The following is a 7,887-nucleotide window of genomic DNA, read 5'->3' on the forward strand; positions in this document are numbered from 1 at the left end:
TGTTTCTTTTTTATTTTTGTATATGTTAGTGGCGAGGTAGTTTCCGCATTGTTGACTTAGTTTGTATGAACTAATTATGACTTAACCGATTATATGCATTATGTTATTCAGGAAATTGTGAATCAGGTTAAGTTATCATTCGTTAACGATAAGTTGATTTTCCGCATTCGAGTTACTTAAAGTGATGTCCTAGAAAAGGAAGGTTTTGAAAAGGAAACAATTTTATGTTATCAATTAAAAAAAAAATTTACCCATTTTTCCACAATGTTTTTGAGAAGTATTTTTCGGGGCGATACACCAAGCATCCACCATTCCTTCCATAAGAACTATATCATACAACATAATAGAAAACTCATGCATTGAATATCTTTCCCAATGGAAGAGTTCCCTACGCCAAGTCAAATTCCAAATCCAACGACTATTTAACCAAGACCTACAATCATGTCTTAACTTATACTTATCCATAGATATAACATAAACATAAGGAAAAAGATTCTTCAATGAATGAGCACCCCACCATACTTCCTCCCAAAATAATATATTATTACCACAACCAACCTTCTTAGTTACACAGGAAAAAAACCCAGTCCTCATACCCACCCCAACTCTCCATATTACACAAGTCTTTCCACCATATAGAGCTATTAGCAAAAAAACGAATCTCTCCTCATTATCAGCTGAACAACATCAAAGCTACCATATCTAGCACGAAGCACTCTTGCCCATATAGAGTCTGTTTCTATCAATAACCGCCATTTCCATTTGGATAAAAGAGATAAGTTAAAACAATTCAAATCCTTAATCCCTAAACCACCTTCCTCTTTACTCTTACGCAATTGTTCCCACTTAACCCATGCAATTTTCCTATGACCTTCACTCCTACCCCACAAAAAAATGATTTGAATAGAAACAATAATCTTCAGAACACATTTTGGTAGCCTATAGAATGATAAAAAATAATCTAGTAGACTATTAAGAATAGAGTTTACTAAAGTAATTCTATCTCCCAAGGATAATGCTTTCTTTTCCATACTACCAACCTCTTAGTTAGAGAATCAATGATTGGTTATGAACATGACACTCTTCTAGGATTAACTGAGATGTATGGATGCTCTAGATACAATGAACCATCAAGTCCAAGAAGAGCTGAGACACTTATCAAATAGATTGGACTACATGGACTTGGATTCTCAGAAAACTGATCTAGATCATTAGGAGTAGTGGTCTAGCAATCTAGGATTTTGCTTAAGTATTTTGACGTTGTTGTTGTTATTTCAAAAACTGTTGTTATTTTTTACTTATGCGTTTGGATATCATTTTAGAATATTTGTGCTACATGTTCTTTAACTATTTGCTATGTATGAATTACATTCTTTAAACTATTTATCAATGCTATGTTATGACATGTTAATTATTCTCTAGAATTTGATATTATTCAAAATTCATATATTGAAAAATTATGACCTTGACTTGTAAATAACTCAACATATCTTGTTACCCTTTTCTATATACATGTATATTGTGCTGGAAAAAACTAACTTTTTTTTTGATGAAGTCAAAAGGGGTAGAAAAGTTGGAGTTGTATTTTTTTGTCAAATCTTTTTAGGCACATACAATAAAACAAAGGGGGGATATACAAGATAGAGGGAGCATATTCGAACATACAACAAAATTATATCATACTCAATATGCTGAACTTCAGAAAAATTCAGATCTCCATTTTCAAATGATATTGGTTTGTCATCATCAAAAAGGGAGAAATTGTGAAGAAGATCTTGCTCTTGACCTTGACACGGTTTTGATGAAGACATCAAGAACACAAAAAGAAGAAAAGAAAGAAGATCATGAAGACATTGAAAATTCAAACTTCAAGATGTTTATAGATTAAGTCTTCATATAGGTACTTTATCCTTATACTGACTTTGATATTTAGTAGCAATGCTCTAAGAAATCAAAATCATTTTTAAAGAATTGAACATGTCTAAAAATGCAAAGTCAAATTGCTAAGTAATGAATTATTTGACCTGAGTAACAGGTTACTAGAATTAGGTAACAAGTTACCTGAACTGTGTGTTAGTTGGTAACACGTTACTAGAACTGCGTAATATGTTACCTGACTGAGAAAATAGTTACAAAGCAAAACTAACTTATGTAACTGATTAATCAAGTGTATCAATCAATTATCACATTGGACAGAAAGTTTGGGTAATCGATTACCACATTGTGACCATCGATTACCACATTGTGACCATCGATTACACAGAGCTGTTGAAACCAGATTTTCAAATTTAAATGAACAGCTTTCACCCAAAGGGATATCTTGGCTGATTGGAAGCATTTAAGTTTAAAAGCAAATTAAGTTTAAAAAATAGCAAACAGAGAACCAAAATAACAAACTTTTAAGTTGATTAACAAATAGAAGGACATATCAATAATTAAAAAGAAGAACACAACTTTCACCATATATTTGTAATATCATTAATAATCTTTAGAAATAAACAAATTAGATAAAATTAACAATGAAATAAAAGCACTGAAGTTTTGCATTAGACGAAATTGAATACCCATAATATGAAAATTAAACAATTTTAATCTTCCAAACAACATAGAAGAAAATAATAACAAAAATGACAAAATGGCTTACGAGATACCTGATTATGAAAATGGTTTCAACACTGAAATCCCAATCTGTTTGAAAAATACATGTTTTGGATCAAATCCAGAACCCTAGTATGTGTGGATAAACTCTGATGACAATTGTGAGAATCCAAATATGTTCAAAATTATATCAGTTTTTTTATTGTCTTTTAAGGCTTTTATCTCTCCGCTTGGTGAAAAATGAAATAAAATATATTACTAGTGAAGATATCGTTGGATCGATTCATGAATGATGAAGTATATGAAAAAATAAATAGTGAAAAATGAAATGAGTATAAAATCATACCTCGTTTGACGATGAAATAAAATATTTCATTTAATAAAGATGAGAAAAAATGTAGAAGAAGTAGTTTGTGAGTTTCAAAAGAAGAGAAAATTAAGAAATAAATTGAAATAAAATTAGAAAAGTAGATTAAGAAGTAAATTAATACGAAATAAGAATAGAGAGATGAAAGATTAATCTGATGAAAATAACCTATTTTTTGGACACTTGTCACATATATTTATAGTAAGATAGTAGAAGATGAATACAATGTTTGAGAGTTCATGTAGGAATATGTGGCTATTTTTGAGGAAAAAAAGAGTTAAGAAGAGGCTAACATGTGGCTATGATAACACAACATAAACTTTTTTGTTATACAATTAACTGATATTGGGATTGCATCACTAACCACCTTTGAACTATCATTGTATAGAATAAAACCTCAAAATCTTTTATAATGCGAAGCAAAAGAAATATATGAGCATTACGAAAGTAAGAGTAAAGATATAATTTATTATGTAAAAAATTTCACCTGACTCAATTTGGTTATAAAAAAGTAAACCTACCAAATAGTTTTTAAATATTTCTTGTGTGACAATTTGATCTACTATATTATTATCTTAACTGAATGGGCATAGTCTCTTAGTGAATGATTTAATAATTAAATCATATATAAGTGAAATTAGATATACATATATATTATATTAATATTAATGTTAAAAAAACTTATAAAAAATTGGATAAATACGTTAGTTTAAAGTTTAAACCATTTGTTAAAACAAAGTATACAACTTAGTAATATACCATGTTTTAGAAGTACAAGTAATGATTGTGTTTTTGCTTCTCCCAAATTTCATTTTGATAAAATTAAGTCACTTTTATAAAAAAAAATCTAATTTTAAATGAAAATCGGTTGGAATAACTGATTTTGAATAATATAATTGTATGACCAACATAATTATTATACCAGATATGACTGATTAACTAGTTTTCTAATTAAAGTGATTCAATACGATTTTTATAACTATGAATATATTGCTATCCACCCTTTCATATGATAAATCCCTTGCACTATTCACTTGTTCACTTTGGCAATCTAACCTCGGAATTCAGTCTCATTCTTCCATATAGCTTGTGAAGGTGTATTTTAGAAAATAAAAGATTATATAGGTTAATTAATATTTAAAAATTTAAAAATTTACCATCAAGATACTAAAGACGTTGTAGTTGTATGTATTCTTTTTAACTTCCACTTTTCTTGAAAAAAATAATATGATTTATAGAGCAAATTTTACACCGAAATAAAATATTTCATTTACTAAATATTAAATAAATAAATAAAAACATAAGCAACATCTAGGGTTGAACTAATATGTATCTGCAAATGCAACTACAACTACTCTAAAAAGTAAAAACAATAAAGGTGCTTAATTTACATTTTGGTAACAATTTTTGAAGCAGCATAAGTGCATAACATTGAACTATTGACAATTCAAAATGTTTATTTATACTTATAAAAAAAATGTTTATTCATATTTTATTAACTAACCATGACTTTTGATTTTTATTTTATCAACTCATAATTGCTGGCATTTTGAAGCAATGGATGGATAACGCAGTTCCATGTCATAATTCTTGTGAAGCAAAATAATACAAAAAATAAAAAATATCATTTCCCCACAACTAAGTATTGCTAAATGAATTAAAAACTATATCCTAAAACAAGCTTAGGAATGGAATGCCAATCCTGGCTTTATTTTTATTCTCGATTTCTTGATAATCGAAACCCAAAAATCTATGAATTAATTCACGACATCGGTATGGGATATTGACGAATGTCCTCCTATGTTAGTACAAATACATTGCCCGGAAACACAAACACAACAGCGACAACTACCATGACTATCACAAACGCAGGCACCACAATCATCAGTGGTTTTGCATGTTCCTTCATTAATTTTTGCGTCTTGATTCTTAGTCTCAAACTTCAAACCTGAAAATGCATTTCATTTTCTAATTATCGGTTATATACTTAAATAGGATATATGTTTACATTAAAGCAAAAAGTTGATATAATAGATGGTATTGTTGATCAATAGGAGCACAATGATTTTGTATATATATTGCTTGAATAACTAGATAGAGAACTTCTTTAGAAGTTGTCCTTAATCAATGAAGATTATATGTCACAATCTCTATCATGCAATAATGATAAAAAAACAAAACAAAAAAAATAAAAATAAAAAGTACTGAATTATTAATTTTTTTAATTAACATAATATATTTTGGTTGAAGCAAAACATTTGATTGTTATAAGCCTACGAAGTTGTGTAAAAATACCCATTTCCCATATGCACCAAACCACATAATTGAAATAAAATATGAAATTGTGAAACAAAAAGCTTTTACCAAAGAAGAAAAGTACCTGAGGCAAATACCAGAAGTGTAAGAAAGAAACTCAACTTGACCAAAGAGGCGTTCATGTTTTCTTGGCTGATAGGGACTTCTCATGCTCAGCCTCTATCAATGGACTTTTATGACATGTTTAGATAAATATTCAAATATAATTAATGTACTTTAAAGTTTAAACATAAAAAGAGATATGGAAGGATCCATTTACTGCCAAACTAAGTTACACTCAATCTCAGTCCTTCATTTTCTTAAATCTAACAAATCAAATGAGTGAAACTTAAAAGTTATTTAAAATTTCTATTTTCTCTCTCATTACTTATTGCATTCACACATATATATAATATAAAGTATCTATTATATATTCTATATTATAACTACCTACATATGGTATAATTTTTTTTTTGCCTATTTTACCCTTCTAATTAAATATTACTATAATGTTTTCTCACATAATAAACCAAATATTAATGGAAATTAGAGTAAGTTACATGCAGAAAAAAATATCAAATTACAAATGCAATTTTTAATGTAAGTTTTTAGTAATATCACAATTCATTAACATATTTTTCTATTACATAAATTATAATATTATCTATACTCAATAAAAATAATATAATTCTCTAAAATGAAATATATAAAAAGTAAATACTTAATACAAGAAGATAAGAATGCGGGTCGACAGTTACGAAGTGACTGTCGACACACTAGCTAGTTATATATAAAGTCAAAACATGGTGTAACTACAACCACAATGTAATTTCTATTTTCATATTTTGTCCTTAATATTTTCTAATTTCTATAAAAGAATAATATAATCATACGTAACTACTACCAAAATATTAATTGCAAGTTCAAATTATCTCTCACTTTAAATTGGACATTTTAATAAAAATAAAAAATATAATTTGAAGTATATATGATAAAAAATTATAATATAAACTACATCAAATATAGAAAAGACGTTTTAATTATACAAAATGAAATATATAAAAATTGAATATTTACTTGCATAAAATAAAAATGTGGGTCGACAGACACGAAGTGTGTCGACACACTCGTAACAATAAATATAAAAGATTAATTTATATATATTACACCCAAGTTAAGTTACATAACCTGCATTTGTTCTCATCCATTCATTTTTTAAAATCTAACGGACTAAATATGTTAGTAAAATAAGTGACGAGAGAAAGAAAATGAATCTTAGATAAATTTTAAGCTTTACCATTTGATCCGTTGGATTTTAAAAAATGGATGGATGAGATTAAGCATAACTAGTGTAACTTAATTTTGGTGTAAACATATCACTCCTCATATATATAAATATATATAGCTCTTGAGTCGAATGAGTAGAATTGTATTCAACCTAAGTTCAGTTCGATTATTTAACGAGCTTAATTTTACGTCAAATTCAACTTATTTGTTTTATGAACCAAGTTTATCGAGTTAAACAATAAGTCGAGTATCAAACGAATACGAAGTTGATTCGACTCATTCTCTACCCGGATATTTAATGTATTTTAATAGATATTAAATGTATTCTCCCAATTTTGAAATTAATCTATTAATAAACAAGGACAACTCTTTTCCAATCAACTTCCATGCTGCATCCTCTCAAATATGGCGTGACATTAATGTACTTTAATATTCTTCCTATTTTGAAATTATATTATATTAATAAATGAAGACAATGCTTAATCTATTGTGAACGTGTTCTTAATATTTTGTTAAATGGTTGTGTTATTCTATGTGTGATTGAAATTGATCAAAAAAATACTTAATTATGAGAGTGTAAAGTGTCAAAGATTTCACTAGCAATGTTTTGTCTATGTTTTGATGAAGACAATGTTTTATTAAAGCTTGAAGATGGCTCAACAATCAACATGCCAAGGACTCAAGTGGTGAAGTGGTGACTTATTAGACTTAGGTTATTCTTTATTATCTTTTTAGAAGTCTAAGATATTTGTCATAGATATCGAGTCTAGGTTAGGTAAACCTACGTGTGAGTCTCACAAGACTTAATAAAGTAATTAATCAACTAAAATGAGACATCATCTAGAGTATATGATAATTAGGTTCATGCATTTTATACATTAATTTTATGTATTAAAGGTATTATATTTGGAAATCATGTATTGCATGAGCATATAACATATGACTAGTTTACCATTTAATTATGTATTAAAAATATACTGGTTAATCGATTAACCCCATGGCTTAATCGATTAACTTGAGTGTTTTATGCTATTTTCAACTGCATAACTAAAAAACCATTTTTGGACACAAAATCTGTTTTGTATAAATACTGGCTAATTGCAGAAACGGCTAAAAGAGAAAAAAAAACACAGAGAAAAGAGATAGATCATCATTGTTAGAATCTATTAGAGAGTGTTGAATTAGGAGAAAGATTAGATCATGCTAAGGTTTTAGTTTTCATATTCATATTGCATGATTCTTTGAAAGGTTTTCTTGCATCATTCTTGTGTTTCTTGAAAAGAAAAAGAGATAGTTTTTTTTTTATGATTGCATATTTTAAGAAACCTCATGCATGAACA

The sequence above is a fragment of the Lupinus angustifolius genome, chromosome LG09, assembly GCF_001865875.1.
Source record: "Lupinus angustifolius cultivar Tanjil chromosome LG09, LupAngTanjil_v1.0, whole genome shotgun sequence".
NCBI classification, from domain to species: domain Eukaryota; kingdom Viridiplantae; phylum Streptophyta; class Magnoliopsida; order Fabales; family Fabaceae; genus Lupinus; species Lupinus angustifolius.